Source organism: Typopeltis vanoorti, chromosome 11 (genome assembly GCF_054136105.1).
Source record: "Typopeltis vanoorti isolate ZY-2024b chromosome 11, IOZ_Tvanoo_1.0, whole genome shotgun sequence".
Lineage (NCBI taxonomy): Eukaryota > Metazoa > Arthropoda > Arachnida > Uropygi > Thelyphonidae > Typopeltis > Typopeltis vanoorti.
In genome coordinates, this window is record NC_143559.1 from 63,234,855 (window position 1) to 63,253,689 (window position 18,835).

General features: G+C 36.7%; 1 protein-coding gene across 2 annotated transcripts in view; it reads left to right on the top strand.

The window, feature by feature from the left end:
* The window catches only part of LOC150101667 (zinc transporter 6-like), a 166,407-nt gene that overhangs the window by 1,098 nt on the left and 146,474 nt on the right, over positions 1-18,835 (top strand). The gene's annotated exons all lie outside the window — the stretch shown is intronic.

Consider the following 18,835-nt stretch of genomic DNA (forward strand, 5'->3'; position numbering starts at 1 on the left):
ATTGAGATCAGGGCTATGTTCAGGCAAGTTGAGTTATTCAATACCCATCTCATCAAACCATTCCTGCACAGTCCTCGCTTTGTAGACAGGAGCATTGGCATGTTGATACAGGAAAGGGTCTTTACTGAAATATTACTATAAAATTGGAAGCACAGAATGTCATTGTAGGTTGCAGCATTAAGATTTCCTGCCACTGGAACTAGAGACGCAGCCTGAACCATGAAAAGGTTCCAGCCCATGATGCTTCCTCTACCAAACTTCACAGATGGCACAACAAATTCAGGCAAGTAGCATTCTCTTGACATCTGCCATATCCAGACAGAACACTTTTTCACTGCTCCGAAGTCCACTTGCAGCAAGTTTTACACCACTCTACTCAATGCTTGTGTTAGATCGTGAATGAGGCCTGCCTTTACTAGACAGACACTCATTCTTGATCTAACAATGAAAGGAGCTTTAAACCAGAGAAAATACCTGTACTGCTGATCAAAATTGTATTGGAAAGAAATAAGGAAAGGGGGGGGGGATAAAGTAAAGTGTATTATATAATTGTATATTGAGTGTAAAGTGTATATCCATTTACTTATTGAAAGGGAAAGATTGTGAAATATTTAATGTGTAATTTTAATAAAGGAAAATAATGTGTATAAATCGAAATAAAGGAATGGTATGTGTAAGCTACGGCAAACAAAGAAAATGTGCCTAAAGAGCATGACCTTGACAAGCCCATATTGGAACCTTACAAGCAAGGATTACCTAATTCTCTGAGAGGAGCTCTCTCGTGGGTTCGCAATGAAGCAATTTGATGCGACCGTGAATGTAAGCTCCTTGGAAGAAAAAGGCGAATGATCGAAAGTTCTACTAACAGATTTCACCCAAGTCATCATTTCAGCTCTCACTAATGAACAGTAAAAAATTAAGCTTAAAACTAGAGATCATAGCCTGGAATGCAAACGGCTTGAGAAATAAGATCCTAGAACTTCAAAATTTTGTCCACAGACATCAGCCAGAGGTCCTTTTACTAAATGAAACGCACCTAAGACCTGCAGACAATCCCAAACTTTATGGATATCAATCGTACAGAACTGACAGATCAACCCACAGAGGTGGAGGCATGGCAATTTTCATCAAGAATTTTATCTCTCATCACTCCACAAACATTCCTCCAATCTTGAGGTCACTGGCATTGAGATTCTGAGTTCTGTCGGCAAATTAAAAATTTTTGCAGCATACCATCCCCCACAATCATTATTGTTTTCGGATTTGAACACCTTATTTGATACTGGAGAGCCTACCATTGTGGCAGGTGATTTAAATGCCAAGCATTCTACCTGGAATAGCCATTCCACCAACAAAAATGGACAGATACTACAGAACTATGCTGGTTTCAACAACCTTCATGTAATAGGTCCTGCTGATCCCACCCATCACAACACTTATGGTAGGGGCTGATGTATTGGACATAGCCATACTGCAGCACATCAGACTCCAATACAATTTAATGACAATCAATGATCTATCATCAGATCATAACCCAATACAGTTAAAATTAGGAAATCTTGAAAAATTACCCCCCCCCCCACTCATTTATTCCTTGGGAAAGGCTCTCCAAGGTGCTTCCAAAATATATTGGTCCTGTTCCCATCATTAAATGAAAAGAGGAAATCGAAACAGCTGTCAAAAATCTGGTGTGGAATGACCAGTAAGGCATGTCACAATTCACATATTAGATCTTCACCATCCAAAAGAAATTTATCTCCCTGCCAGCTCAGTGCCATCAATAAACTACATAAAAATAACAGCATAGTCATTACGTCTCACAAGGGAAGTGCTATTGTTATCCTTAACATCAGTGAATACAATAAGAAAATGAATATCTTTCTTAGACTGCTCGACCTACAGACCTTTAGATTATGATCCCACTAAATAGCAAATCAAGAAATTAAAAAGCCTACTCTTTCTTTCTGGCCTTCTGATTTCACAAAAAAACTCAAACCCTTTAGTTGTCCCCCCCCCAAGTATATGGCTTGCCTAAGATTCATGAACCCAATTCCCCCCCACACACATACACACAGTAGTGTATACTGCTGATGCTCCCTGCTATAAATTATCCACACAGTTGGCAAACCCCCCTTATTGGTCTTTCCACATCATACATAAAAAATTCTTCCCATTTTAAAAGCTCCATCGAAAATATAATTAATGATGATACTGATATCCTAGTGATCCATGACATCACCTCATTGTTCACTAACATTCCCTTAAAAGACACCTTATTGCTTTTTTAAAAAAGTTTTTCCCTTGATATCATTGACTTCTTTTCCTTTGTTACCCATTCCAGTTATTTCTCTTGGAAGAACAAAATTTATAAACAGATAGAGGGTACTTCTATGGGTCTCCCCCTTTCACCCCCTCCATGCCAATTTTTTATGGAAAAACAAGTCTTGACTTAGCTTTCTATCTGGTTAAGATATGTAGATGATATATTTTCTATTTGATCTCATGGCCCAAATGCATTAGATGCTTTACTATGTCACCTGAATAGTCTTCATCCTAGAATCCAATTTGCAATGGGAAAGAAAACTAATAATAGTCTGGCCTTTCTAGACACCTTGGTCACCTGTCTGAGTCTCTGTAGCTCAGTAAGTATAGATGAAGCTGTTTGGTCAGAAAGACCTGCTTTCGATTTCCATCCATGATGCGAGGAAGAACTTTATCTGGTCTCTTTTGACTAAAAGTGAGTTAGCTGATCTCATATGGAAGTAGAGAATTTTTTCACCTGGAAACTTGGGTTTTTCATCCCTCGTAATAGGCAAACTGGTCCCATGAACACACACAGATTTACAGCCATGTATACTTATGACGATATGCAGAAGAGATAGAGTTCTCACCACATGTCATTACACCTATAGTTAACCATGAATCAAATCATGGTAGTCAGCCTGCTGGATACGAGACAGCACATGAATGAGGTCACCTGCCTACCTAATGATAACCTGTCCTTTTCAGTATATAGGAAACCCACTCACACAGATAAGATACATTCACAAACATTCCCATCACCCCCTTCTCTCAACAATATGTGTCATAAAAATTCTAATCCATAGAGCTTACAACCTTTGTTCAAATTCTCTTGCAGTAGAATTCAGTCATATGCACTACACTTTTCTGTCTAATAGCTACAGTTCCCACAACATCAAAAAATAATCAACCTTCTCCAGAAATATGTTAGTAATGCTATCACCATCCTTTGCGTCTGAGGCACATCAGAAAATATATCTGGAATCCTAAAGAAATACAATCTTTAAACCACTTTCAAGCCCCACTTAAAACTACCCTTATCCACTCAACTAAAAACAAACTTCCTTTCCTCTCAGTTTCCAGGGTGGGTGTGTGTGTTTGGTGCTCCTTGTTCTGGCAGAAAAAAGACAGAAAGATCAGGTACCATCTGAATTGAAGAACATAAAAAATACATCTGCTGTCGTGATGTGACTGTGGTCAATCTGGCTTTGCAGAACAGCTTTGGATACAGCTCACAGAATGAATTGGAAACAAGACAATCGTGCTTTATCAGAGTAAATTTAGAAGATAAAGGCTGTTTTTAGAATCTGCTACTGCTCTTAAAAATCAGCCTCATTTAAATAAATATGGTTGCATAAAACTTCCCAAAATATGCAAAACACTAATACTTTGAGATCCCAGTTTACATCCTAGGCCATGATAAGTGTCCATGGAGGGTGCCCGCCTAACTAGGAGTGTAGTCCTTTGTGCACATTTTAGTTAGTTTTGTGCTCCTTTTTTTTGTGTTACAAGTCTCATTTTGTAGTCTCTGTAATTGAGGTAAAATAGTATAGTATGCCCACGCTTTTGAGAACTCCACTTGGAAACTTGCCAAGAATAGTCGATTCATGCTGAAGGGGAGAAAGAAATGAAGGACGTACGAATTGGTCGCCAACATGCAAAATCATGTGCTTTACAGGTAAATTTTTCCAACTGTTATATAAGCAACATAGTTAACTACAATGATCATAAAACAGAAGTTAATTTTCTGATGTGTAATAATAAACAACTCATCCTGCTATACGGATTGATTACCCTATTATCGGAATCGATTCTCCTTTTTGTGACATGTGCAGAAGGGTCTCTAATCTGTGAGCAAACTATAGAAGCATTAAACACTATTTGAATGGTTCCCTAGTGTTGTTTTACTCTATTAAACTGTTATCATGGAAATCCATTTTCTTAGGCTCTGGTGAACAGTTGTGCTGGCTTTGCTTGTAGAGATATTTTGGAACTCTGTAGTGTGTATTTCATTCAAAAAATACGCTTTTTTTTTCTTCTTCAACATGCACTTGAGTACTTGATTTTCAGTGTTACTCTGTGATTTTATGTAGCCTACCAGGATGCTGTTGTTGTTCCTAGACATTTCCATTTCATAATAACATCACCTAACAGTTGAAATTAGCAGCTATGGCAAAGCATTAATTTCCCAAACTGAATTGTTGCAAAGGTGGCAACTCTGCATGTTGCCATGTCGAAAATCGCAGAGCTCTTCAGTACTTTCCATTTTACTGTAAAGTTTCCTTATGACTGTGTACTTCCTTTTATGCATGTATGAGCCATGGTTGTGAAACATATAGTCATATCTACTAAGGGTATCAAGATATTTTTGATCAGATGGTATCTTTCATCGCTGCATAAGCATTATGTAATAGTTGTTGATTCTGTATAAAACTGCATATAAAATATATATAAAAAATATATGTGTGTGTGTTTGTTTAAATATTTTAATAATAAGCTAATGCTTTTTATTCCCTTTTAGGGAGTAGGCAGGGCCTATTAACCTTATCTGGCTTTTAGAGATTGAGTGGGCAGTTCAATCTCCACTGGTAGCCAATCAGAGATAGCTGGCCCATGACTATCACTGATTACAGGCTGCTGCTGCCAATGAAGAGACCAGCAATCAAGTGCTGCAATCTCTTGGTATTTAATCCTAACAGGATGTATTACTGTCTGAAATAATGTAGGTTCTACAGTCAATTTCTTGAGTTTAAGGGATGAAAAACCTGAGTTTCCAGGAGAAAAAAAAACTCGCTTGCCTGTGCCAGGTCAACTCTACTCGGAAACAGGTTGAAGAAAGTCTTAAAAAAAACGTTCCTCCATTCGGTGACTAGACTTGAACTATAAGTCTATATTTGGATGGCCTAGCACAGAAGATGCAAGCACCACTTTCACTGCGCTACATAGGCCTAAATATTTTATATGATTTAAATTATCCAGGAAACACTTCTCTACAGACAAAATATGAACTTTTTATTCAAGCCACTTAAGTCAATTAAACATTGTGGTTGTATTGCACTTGGTGATAAAAATCATCTACCACCTTAAAGACGTAGACATCCATACCACAATCAGATTCAAAGCATGTTGGTTAAAAAGCAGCGATAACATCTATTTGACTAATCAGACGAGCAACTTCATATATATTATTTCTAAAACTGTTGCTGTTTTTTCTCATCATCTTCCTATTTCCCTCTTTTACCTTGTGGTGTCGAGGATTTATTGATCATCAGACCTAAACCGGTCTCAGGATAAGGTGGTCAGCCCTCCGCCCCGGCGTATCCTATGTTCGTAGTGGTGTTGAGTTCTCAAGGCTGGTTTTCCTGCTTGCGGGATCAAAACCCCCAGATAAACTGGGGAGAAAAACCCTATTGTCCATGCCCGAGGACCTTAAGGATCTTCCTCAGCCATAGCCAAGTTGGGTTATGGCTGAGGAAGATCCTTGAGCTCCTCACGTCTCTGACGGGAATCGAACCTAAGACACTCCTTTCCCAGGCATGTGATTGCAAAGTGCACAGCCACTAGATTAACCATGCGGACCCTGTTTTTTCTTAATATTATAATTTGATAGCAGATGTAGAATCATCTAAAGTATTTCTAAAGATACATTTCTTTAATTCTTTCAATAATAATTTCATGTCTTCCTGGTTGATCTAGTGCACATTGCATCCTTGATCACCAACCTATATAGGATATACCTGCAAGATATATAGGATCTATAGATAAATCCTGTATATCTCATTGAACATATGTTTATATTATATAGAGAAAAATCACGATAACTCGAACTGTAAGATGAATTTTTATGCAATTTAGTGAAGAGCAGCATGAGATAAGATGTAACAGAAACACTCACAAAAATTGTAAATAAATGTTTTAATTCAGTAACAAATGGGTACATGAAGACAACAGTCAAAAACAAGAGGTCAAGAGGTGATCCCTTACAGCAATACAGCACTCACAGTGATGTTTCATACTGTTTATAATGGTGTCCAGAAACTCAGTTGGTAATAACTACTGTTCCTGCAAAACTTTTCTTAGTCCTTCAAGGTTTTGGGGAGGGGAATAAAGAGTAGCAACATGTCTACCTAGAGCATCTTAGACATGCTCAATAGGCTTAAGGTCAGGAGACCTATCTGGCCAGTCTATAGGTATGATAGTTTCTTTTTGAAAACATTGGTGCATAAGCTTTGCTAGCAAGGATGAGCATTATCATCATCAAATTCCTGACATATACCCTCAGGTGGTGTACACGATCTTATGATAGTACTATATGAAAAGTTACACAACAAACTTCCTTTCAACAATTTTCCTCCAGATTTGCCTGTTGTGTGCCAACATTCCAATCTATATGTGAACCATGTAGAAGATGAATAACAGTGGAGATAATGTACGCCTCTGTCGCACACCTGACTTAACATAAAAATATTCTTCCTGTACTTCAATTCTAACTGCTGATTTACAAATAGACTATGTATTGCTTGATATAATGTCACATTTACACCATATATTTGTCCTCAACCCAGCTTGTTCTCCAATCTACTCCTCCACATTTTTTCTTAGCTGTTTCTCAAGTATACCACAAATCTTACCAGGGAAAACTCAGTAGAGAAATTTCTCTGTATTCTCACATTCAGGTTTATTCCATTTTTTATAGATGGGTACTATGAATGCTCTATTCCAATCATCTGGAACTCGACTCTCTGACCCGACGTTTCAAATTATGCAGTGTAGCCACTGTAAAATTTTTATACCCTCCATATTTTAGCATTTCTGGTCAAATATCATCTACTCCAGCTACTTTTCCACATTTCAGGTTTGTGATAGCTTTTTTGTACTTCAAATACAGATATATATATATATATATATATATATATATATATTCTAGATGGCATTTTTGTTGAGTGTTTTCTACCACTATGCTGTCATTGCTTGTTTCATTTAGCAATCTTTCAAAAATAATTTACTCCATACATCAAGAATATCTTTATCCTCAGTTTCATGTCTCCTTTTCATCACTAATTCCTTTTACAGTCTCTTTTCTCCATTTCTTAGCTTTTTCAATAGCCTCCAGAATATTTTACCACCTTCCTGATATTTATGTTTTGTGTTCTCACCAAAGTCTTCCCATGACTTCTGTTTAGCAAATTTTACATGATGCTTTGCTTTTTTACATTTTTCTCTGTATTCCCTAAGAGCACAAGTGACCTACTTGCCAAGAAATTTTGATTCCTTCCTTCTTTTCCTTGACTGCCTCTTTAATTTCCTGAGTCCACTATGGTTCTAATTTTTCTATCCTTGCAGATTACCTCACTAGATGTGCTTCTGGTTGAATCAGTCAGTTTTCTGTTGGGTTGGGCACTGAATTTCCATGGTTTGGTTTTTTGCTTTCAAACTCTTTCAGTTTTTCTTGAGCATTATTGTCTTATGGGATAAATGTGATCTCTTATTGCACCCACATGTGGATGAACATAGGGCTCCATGACCACCTCTGTAAGTTGCAACATTTGTGGTTCCACCTAGGAAGCACAGAGAGATTGGTGTGCCCACCTAATGAGATGCTTCCCCAAACCATCACACCACCTCCACCACATGTGTCCCTTTCACTAGTATTAGGCAGATGATAACATATCCCTGGTTCTCTCCAGATCAGAGCACACCTGGTATCGCTTTTAGAGCAAATCAGGACTCATCTGTAAACAATACTAACCCCCCCCCATTGGTCTTGGATCCAGTGACATGGAGCCTGGCTCATTGCAGATGTTCTCTCCTGTAGCGTGGGGGAAGGCAGCCCACAAGTCACCTAACATACAGACCACCTACATGAAGCTTTCTGTGCATACTGGAAGTAGGTACCAATGTTACTGTTGCTAGTGCGAGGTTAGATCATAGCTGATTCAGGCTAGCACTTTTGTGTTTGCAAGCACATAATCATAGATGTTGGTCTCCTACTGTGGTTATAGCTGGTGGCTTTCCTTCACTGTATCTCCAGGATGCTGTTTGTAGTTGTTGGAATGGGTTCCATAGTCTGAACCATGGAACAACTTGCATGCAACCATCTGGCTATCTTCACTTGACTTAGACTGGTTTTTAGTCTTATGATGGATCACCACCTGAATTCGCTGATTAAATGATGTCTTGCAACCATATTCAAGAATTTTGCTATCATGAAATGTCTTGTTGTTACTAGACATGAAATGGAAAACCACTCCAAAATGCCTGCTTTCAGCTATGGCTTATTTGCATATATGGCTAACAGCATGATGCATATACAATAACTAGACTCAGCAACACTTTTTGCATAATGTACCAAATTTTCATACTCCCCCCCCCCCGAGTTACTGTGATTTTCTCTTTGTTCCTTTATTTATGGAAACCTCTGTGTATGTGTGTATACATGCATATGTTCCTGTAATAATGCTTTTGAAAGCTCTTCATATAAATCGACAGTTTACAGACATCATTAACATAAATATGTAGTCTGTTACAGTTTTTGTGATTACCAAAGACTACATATGTTATGTTAATAAGTTAAATTTACTAACGTTAATCAGTTTAATCAAAATTTTTTAAGTGGCCTGAAAAAAAATTCCATTTTTGTTGACAGTTTAGGTCAAAATTCTAAAAGTACAAATATCTGTACATCATAGTTGTAGATCACTGTTTTGGGATTATTCTAACCCAGCGCTTCCCAAACTGTGGGCTACGGACCCCTTGGGAGCTGTGAAATAATGAAAACAACTTAAAAATGTTAAGTGTTCCATGTCAAACGTGTATGTAAGATGCTAAAAATGTAATATTTGTATTTGATTTTTGCAATATTCGCTGTGTATGTTTTGCATTTAATATAAATACAATAAATATTATAATAATATATGTCTGTATTATGAATATTTTTTCCGATGGGGGCCGTGAAATATTTTAATTTTTCCAAAGGGGCCTTGACATCCATAACTTTGGGAAGCACTATTCTAACCTATAGATTTGTACTAATGTTCTGCAGGTTTATGACCTTTGTATGGCAGTACCACTCACTAGCAGTGTGGATGGTATTGTCATAAGAAGTAGTGATTTTGATTTATACTTCAAACTACTGTCAGTATTTGTTTGCCATAGAATTTATTCAAAAATGTAGGAGATCTTGAGTGCTTTTTGTGGCCTGGTTAGTCATACCAAATTTATGGTATCTCTCTGTTGTCTACATTATATGGCATCATGTTTTCAGAATAGTCATTATAGCAGTATGTACAGTTTAGTGGTTACTTTCTGGATAGTAGTTGTTTGCTGGTTATTACACACTTCTAGATATGAGATGCCTAGAAGTGTGTGCATATCTAAAGTTAAATTTTAATTTTTTTTTAGCTTTGGGATATAAAATAAAATCAGTGGAAGCGGCAATTGCATCTTCTTCACTAGATCGCCCAAAAAAAGACATAAGCTCTAGTCTAGTCTAGTCTAGTCGCTGACTGGAGAAACTTCTAGGCCACATATGGGCAACCCGTGGGCCGGATCCGGCCCTAATCTATTGCAGTGAAGTTTGTCTGATTCATGGTGTGTTCTACGAACTCACATTAAGCTGACGTCATATGACTTGTGCAAAACACTATGTTTTCTCCAACCAAGGTCTCTTTCTCACTTTGACTTAGCGGCATGTGTGAATGTGTTACGTGTCAGTTTGGTACTTGCGTTGGTGTTGTGCTTTGTTCAGTGCCTGCGTTGATGCTATGTTCTGTTCAGTGCCTGCGTTGATGTTGTGTTCTGTTCAGTGCCTGCGGTGTAGAAGACACTTTTGTTTGACTGTTCTGAATATCGCTTATAAATTTGGGACAATGTCAGGGGTTATTGCAAAAAAAAAGAAAAGTAGATGCAGAGAATCGTCAATTTCAAGACAACAGGATGGAGGATTATTATTTTATTCTGAATAAAGGTTTGCTGTGCAATGAATCTGTATCCGTCAACAAAGAATACAACTTGAAGAGACACTTTACTTCAAGACATGCGGATCATGTTGATGGACAACTATGAAAAGATGAAATACAGAAGTTGAAGAAGAACTTGGATACCCAGCAGCAAATGTTCAACAAGCAAAGAACGCAGCATTGTCAAAGCCAGCTTTGTGGTAAGCGAAAAAATCGCTAAGCATTCTAAGTCATTTGGTGATGGAGAATTTATCAAACAATGTCTGCTGGATGTTGCAAGTATATGTCCTGAAAAGAAAAAAGACTTTGAGAATATTCGTTTGTTGAGACATACTGTTGTCCGACGGATATAAATTATGGCTGATGATATCAAAAAAAGTTTGAAAGAGAAGATTGCTAGATTGGAAGCATTTTCAATTGCTTTGGATGACAGCACCGATTCCTCCGATACAGCACAACTAGCAATATTTATTCGAGGAGTTGATGCGGATTTCAACATCACAGAAGCATTATTGGCGCTTCGGCCATTAAAAGGAACAACTACCGGTGAAGATATATTTGAAACAGTCAACACAGCCTTCAAGAGATTTGGGCTTAAATGGAGTTCACTATCTGGCATATGCACTGATGGAGCCCCTGCAATGGTTGGTGCACAGAAGGGATTTATTGGAATAGTTCATGAAAGAGCAATAGAACTACAGATCCATCTGGAAAATTTAACAAATTTTCACTGCATTATCCACCAACAAAATCTGTGCAAAATCGATTAAATTCACAAATGTTATGGAAGTTGTAGTAGCCAGTATTAACTTTATTAAGTCACATGCACTTAATCACCACCAATTTAAGGAGTATTTGGCAGACCTATTTTCGGATTATGAAGATGTGTCTTATTATTATGAAGTGAGGTGGTTGAGTAAAGATAAAATGTTAAAACGATTTTATGATCTGAGACAAGACATTGCAGATTTAATGGACATAAAAGGAAACACAATTAACCAAGTAAAAGATGATGAGTGGGTGTGTGATTTAGCATTCCTTGTAGATGTCACTGGATACCTAAACGAACCGAATCTTAAATTGCAAAAACAAGGACAATTGGTTCATGAACTGCATGGACATGTCAAAGCTTTTTGTAATAAACTAAGATTGTTGGAAAGTCAGATAAGAGCTAAAAATTGTTATCATTTTGCTACTCTAACAACTCATAAAAATATCCCTTATAATTGTTATGGAGATGAACTGAAGGCACTAGCAATTTGATACGAGGTTTGCCGACTTCAAAAAAGACTCCACATTCGCTGTATTTGCTCGTCCGATGGATGCTGATGTAAATAATGTGCCAGAAAACTTACAGATGGAACTTATTGTGCTTCAGGCCGATTTAGTGCAAAAATCACAATTTAACAACATTGCTTTGACAGATTTTTATAAATTTTATTTGGTGGAAGAAAAATATACAAATTTGTGCACTTTTTCAAGAAAAATCATTTGTCTTTTTGGCAGCACATATATGTGTGGACAGTTTTTTTTGAGGATGAAATACAATAAATCAAAAATTTGGACCAGGATAACGGACGAAAACCTCAAAAATTCTATGTGATTATCCTTAAGTAATATTAATCAATATTGATAGTCTCATAGTTGAAGTACAAGACCAATCTTCTCATTAAATTGTTGTCGTTCATTGCATTATAAAATTTATGTAGAGCTTTATACCAAAGCATTATATTATAAATAAATGAAATATGAAGTAGCAACTTGTTTTAATTTATTTTATTTAATAATTTGGTCCGGCCCTTGACTCGGAGACAGAATGATAATTTGGCCCCCGAACTGGGAAAGGTTCCCATGCCTGTTCTAGGCCTTTCTTTGACCAGTTCCTAAGTTAGTTGATTTCTGGCACATGCAAATTGGGGTTTTCTCCTGGAAACTCGGGTTTTTCTTACTGTGAAACTCAAGAAAATTGACAGTAGAACCTACACTGTTAAGTTATGGACCTCGTGATGGTAACACATCAGTTATCTCTTCTCCGAATGTCATGTATATAATTAGTGATGGTCTTGAGCTAGCTATCTCCGATTGGTTACCAAGTGAAGATTAAGCTGCCCACTCACTCTACAGAAGTTAGATAATGCTAAAACAGCCTCACCTACTCTCTATAAAGGAATAAAAGGCATTAGCTGAATTTTTTTTAAATAAAATAAGAATTTGTTTTAATTTATCTAATGAACAAACTAACCATTCCCAATGAACAGTACCAAAAAAAAAAAAAAAAGTTTCATCTTCCAAGTAGTCAGTAATCTTCCAAGATATACATTTAACCTTATTTGATTTGTATTCAAATGATTGCCTGAAGTCACCTGAGAATTGAAAAAAAGTAGTAATGAGAATTTTTAAGCGATAAATTACTTTTATTAGCTTGGTGTGAAACTGACTACCAGCTTGCCTAAATATTATAAACAATTCTAATATTTGATTCTTTATAAAAAATGATAAAAAAATTCTCTGATAAAAAATGTCTACTCTTTTAATACTTAGCGATATGGTATCACACAGCTTGTTCTATTTGTGAATGATCAATTGTTCGTATTCCACCTTGTTTTTTAAAACTATTCCTATGTAGCCACTGAAGATGGTCTGTAATATTCAGACTGAAATATTTGGCAAATTAAGTAATATTCTTGTGTAAACATGTATATATTTTATAATTATAATATTTGGTCTTCATAGCAGGATTTCTGGCTTATCCAATTTTCATTTCTGTAGTGCTGATATACTGTAGATTCCCAACCGACATATACGGACAAGTATATACTTGTCCATAAGAATATGTGCTTTACATTATGGGATACTAAGGCAATTGATGTGAAGTCATTAGTCTCTCTCTCTATATATATATATATATATATGTAGCCCAGTCATGAAGTGATTTCATGTGCAAACTTTGTTTGCTTACACTTGAATAAAGGATTAAACCAAAAATATAATTTCTTGGCATCTTTAATTTATAGTATAACCAAGTGAAAAGACTTTCAACGTCTCTCTCTATGACTCTCACCAGTATTTCTAGTGAGAGTAGTATTTTAGAAATACTCTCACCAGAGTATTTTAGAAAGGTGAACAAGTAATTCACCTTTTGAAATACTAGTATATGGAAATATTACTTCTGCATTACTTCAACCTTGGTATCACGGTCTGGCTCCCACTGATGAGACCTCAATAAAGGTCAAAATAATCCAGTTCTATTTAAGTTCCACTGCATGGAACAAGTAGAGATCAGTTCTGGACCATGGAGACTTCCACCAAATTTTCCGTTGAGCTTTTCAACTAAATTTCAGACCCCTCTGTTCAACTTGGAATAATGTTACCTGGAATTGGGATATGTGGTTAAAATTCAAACAAACAGTAAAATGGAATATGATGGAATGGGGAAAGGAACAGGCTTTATTCAAAAGAAAAAAGTTGAAAGACCTGCATAAAGAGAGAAACTGGTTCGTAACAAACCAATGCAATGGCATAGAATGTCGCAAAATTATTAGAAATGTTAACATAGAGATAGAACTGAAAAGACAGAAACAAGTAGAAGAAAGAAATTTTAAAATAAGAATATGGCAGCACTTAGCAGATAGCCCTTGAGCTGCATTCTTCAATAGACAATTCACTAAATTCTGCAAAGAAAGGATCACTCAAATCTGTGTTAATTGGTGAAGATACGTCCCCAAGACATCCTTAACTCCTTTCAAAAACACTACAAAAATCTGTTTGAGGGCAGTAGTACTGTTGGAAATTATAACTCTTGGAGCATTGATAGCTTTCCTGTTCATATCCAAGATAGGCTTGACAGACCCATTACAGAATCTGAAGTTACCACAGCTGATAAAGAATGCCAGACAAGAAAATCCCCAGGACCTGATGATATAGGGATAGAACTTTTCCTTGAGGTCTAGGATTTTCTTTCCATTCTAGTTATACTATTTAATTCTTTTCTCTCATTAGGAACACATACCAAGTGAATTTGTAGCAAGCCATACCATCCTCATTCCAAAACCTAATAGCAATCACACCTATTTCTCTATCTAATACTGACTACAAGATATTTTTCTGCAATATCAATAACAGGCTCTAAGTGGGAATGAGATACATAATTAAAAGCACATGGGTGTACGGAGTCCCAGGCCTAGCATTAGAACTTAATCTGTTTCTGCTACGTGATCTGATCTGCTTAGTTAATATGAAAAAGCAGTTGATGGCTGTGCTATCAGTAGACCTTACTCAAGCATTTGATAATGTCTGGCATCCTTTTCTGTTTCACATCCTCCAGCAAATTAGTGTAGGTAAAAACCTGCTATCTGTTATCAAAAGAGCTTATGCCAATTCAACTACCCACCTCCTAGTTAATGGGTTCCTGTCAGACCTAGTTAAAATTCGAAAAGGATTCGAGCAAGACTTCCCTCTTTATCCATTGCTCTTTGCACTGGTTCTTGAACTTTTCTTCCAGAAAGTCGGCACTACACATGTAGTGCGTGGAATAACAGTTCCTTCAACTATGAGGAAAATAAGGTATTAGCATATGTCGATGATGTAGTGAGCACTTTGAAGGATAATGATGCCATATAATGTTCATTAACGATATAGGAAAGGATCTGAGAAGAACTGTTCATTTGTTTGCTGATGATGCAAAGTTGGGTAGAGCAATAGTGAATGCACAGGATATCGGAATTTTGCAGGATGATTTGGATAGTTTGGAGGGCTGGGCTAAGGAGAACAGATGTCAATTTAATCTGGCAAAATGTAAGGTTATGCATTTTGGGGTGAAAAGATTAGCAGCAGTATACCACATTGGTGGAACTGTACTCCAGGAGATTGACGAGGCCGGGGATTTGGGAGTGTTGGTGGATAGGGAGTTGAAGTTTAAGGGGCACATCGAAAATGTGGCTAAATCAGCTTATCAAATCACTTGGTTGCTGAAAAATACTTTGACGAGCAGAGACAAACAGAGGTTATTGTACCTCTGTATCGAGCCTTGATAAGACCCCATCTAAACTACTATGCCCAAATTTGAGCACCAGGGTTTCTTCTTGATGGGGAGGAGGTGGAGAGGATCCAGAGATGAGTGACCAAGATGATAACAGTTCTATGGAATGAACCTTATGAGAACAGGTTGAAGATTTGTGGGTTGCAGAAATTGGTTGATAAGCAAAAAAGGGGTGATATGATTGAGACATTCAAATTACTGAAGGGTTTCTATAAGATTAATTCAGAAGATATTTTTGAGAATAGGACTGGTGGTAGGAGGACTAGGGCCATTCATGGAACTAGGCAAGGGTGTTAGAGCTAGGTTTTTTACTTGGAGAGTGGTGAATGAGTGGAACAAGCTGCCAGAGTCCGTTGTGGGTGCCATGACTGTAAATGAGTTCAAGGCGAGGTATGATAGATACTGCGTGAATGTTGAATAGTTGTTCTTGACATGATATTAGGGCCTCCTTCGATGAGTCTAAGAACTCCTTGGAGTTACCCGTACTACTACTAATAATAATATACATATTTTTTGATATTTTGGAAAAATTTAGCAAGATCAGTGGATTAACCACTAATGCAGAGAAGACAAAATTAAAAGTTTTTGGAAAGTGGGATCTTGGAGGCATTCCTTTTGGACGGACTAACCCCTGAGAGAGAACCTCTCATTATTTTTGGAATTCCCTTCTCCACTTACCCAATATTACCAGTTCCAGAACTTATATACAAGAACATTGAAACCTTGCAAGACTGGAAAATAGGGCCAGTTTCCTTTTCTTCTAAAACCATAATACTCAAAACAATAATCTTTCCTGCACAGTTGTGCATAATGAATATTACAGACATCACAGAAGCTGAAGAAAAGCATTTATATAATAAGCCTGTGCAATTTATTTGGTCTAACTGATACCACGAAGTTAAAAAGGAATTTCTTCAACTATCAAAGAAGTATGGAGGATATGGGCTTCCAGTCTTAAAATTCTGCTATTTAAGCAATACAGCTTCAAAAATTCATAAAATATTGCAGACCTTCTCTGGTACTACCTATGTTTTCATCTTCCCCTGATTGGAATAAATTATTATAAAGGTCCAAAAGCTGGGATTGTTCCTGAATACTACAACACTCTGGCATTGACATTCTTTCCATTAAAAAAAAGTAAAATTTGCTATAAAGAAATCTTTAATCTCTTTCACTGCAAACTTCCACAGTTGGGTACTGACAACAACGCTTTGTTTCATAACTTATTGAAGTTCCAACTATACCCTAACAGAGGGATCTTGCTTGGAGAATTGCATACGGCCACCTTAACAATTAACATTGGAGATCCAATCTGTGACGTCTGTTACGAATTGGAAACAGTAGAGCATGCATTCTACAGCTGCCCTCTTGCCCTGCGTATTTGGAACAGATTATGTAATGTGTTGGGCATTCCATTACTTACAACAGAACAGGTTATTTTTTTGCAGTACCCACTACCTGTCAGCAATGGGAAGAGAATTTTGATTTCTATAATTAATGAATTAAAATACCATTTATGGAAAGTTAGAAAAAAAACATAGATTTGAAAACTAGCAATATAAGTTGCATTATAATATTGTACTGTGGAAATTTTATTGTTCAGTCAGATGATTTTTGTACTTAGAAGCATTCTAGGCATATGAAATTTTTGACTGGGTGATGCAGAACACCCATATTATGCAATAATCACCAGTCCTCTCATTGCTTCTGCCTTGGTGTCTCCACTACTGGGCCTGGCTCCTACAGATCTCAATAAAGGTTGAAACTGGTCTGAGATTCGACCTTGCCTTAATGCATAGCATTACACATATCCGCAAGGAGATGTGCTTTGCTTTATGGGAGATACTGAGATAGGAGTGATGATAGCTTTCTCCACCTTTGCCATGAGTTGCCTTGGTGTTGCACCACCTTTGCTCAGTCCTGAAGATACTTCAGGTGCAAACTTTGTTTGCTCATATTTGGATAAAGGATTAAACTAAACTTATCATTATGGGATAGTAAGGCAATTGTTGTGAAGTTGTTAGCCTCTATATACAAGTAGCCCAGTTGTGACATGACTTCACGCCCAAACTTTGTATGCTTACACTTGGATAAGGGATTAAACCAAGAATATAATATCTTGGATTTTTTAATTTATTGTGGATACTAAAGATCCAAATTATTTCAAAGCCAAATGTGTGTAGAAATTATGAAAGTTTTATAATTTGACCAGAGAGCTTATGAGAATGCAATCCTTGGCATCAGAGTTTGCCTTAATTTGCACTACATAAAACAACATGACTTCTCCACAAGCATCTGCATATTTGCCTTTTGTCTTGTCAGATGTCTCCTTCCAGGAGGTTGACTACCATGAGCTTCCACCGTGTACAGTTTTGTGCTTCTCTCTTATATTCTTCATTAGAACAAAAGGTCCACTCCTTAATATTTCCCATCCAATCTGTTTTTTGTCTTCCTCTCTTTTTTCCTTGTATTATTCCTTCTAGAAGTGTTTTTTTTTTTTTTTTCTTGGGATTCATGCCTTAGTATGTGGCCAAGGTAGGCTTTCCTTTTCTTAATGGTTTTCAACATTCTCCAATCATCTCTAATATCTTTAGTTTAGTTTTTTGGCAGTCCATGAGGCTCTGAGGATCCACATTTCAAAAGCTTCTAGTTTATTTTCACAATATTTTGATGTTTCTGCTCCATATAGCAGTGTTGACCATATGTAGCATTTGGACAGCCCTAATTCTTGTTTTTGTGTGAATTTCCCTTGAGGTCAGAATGTTTTTCATGCTAATGAAGGTTGATCTAGCAATTTTTATCCTTAATATTTCCTTATCAGATTTTCCATTCGCTGTAATTAGTTGACCCAAATATTTATAACTCTTTACTTGATCTAAGGTATTTCCTCTGATCTTAATATTTGTATAGGGTATTTTCCCTTTTTCTCTTGTTACCAGCATGGTTTTGGGGTTTTTTTTTTTTGAAGCTGAAATTAAGTCAATATTTTTCACTTAGTTTCAGCATCTCTTCTAGTAGGTTTTGAAGATCTTTTTTTTCAGCCAGCAGTAACCATATCGTCTGCATATTTAAGTTGTTTATATTTCTGCCCCCTATGCTGACTCCTTTAAATTCTGCTAATTGCTGGAAGATATTTTCAGTATAGAGGTTAAACAATATAGGAGAAAGAACATAGCCTCATCTAACACTGTTCTTTACTGCAATTCCTCCATTGAGGCAGTTTGCTCCCAATATAGATTTATCAGTAATCTGGTATCTTTACCATCTACTCCTAATTTTTTGATGCATTCTATTAGTTGTGTTGTATATTGTCAAAGGCCTTTGTTTAGTGAATAAAACAAGTAGACTTCTTTGTGCTTCTCCAGATATCTTTCTATAATAGTTCTAATGTTGAAGAGTCCTTCTCTAGTTCCTTTATTTTCCTGAAAACCAGATTGTGTTTCATTAATTTCCAATTTGATTTTATTTTGTCTTTTATTAGTGCATTAAAAGGTTTCTCTGGCCTGACAGCTATTTCGAACTGTTTGGTTCTCTTCAG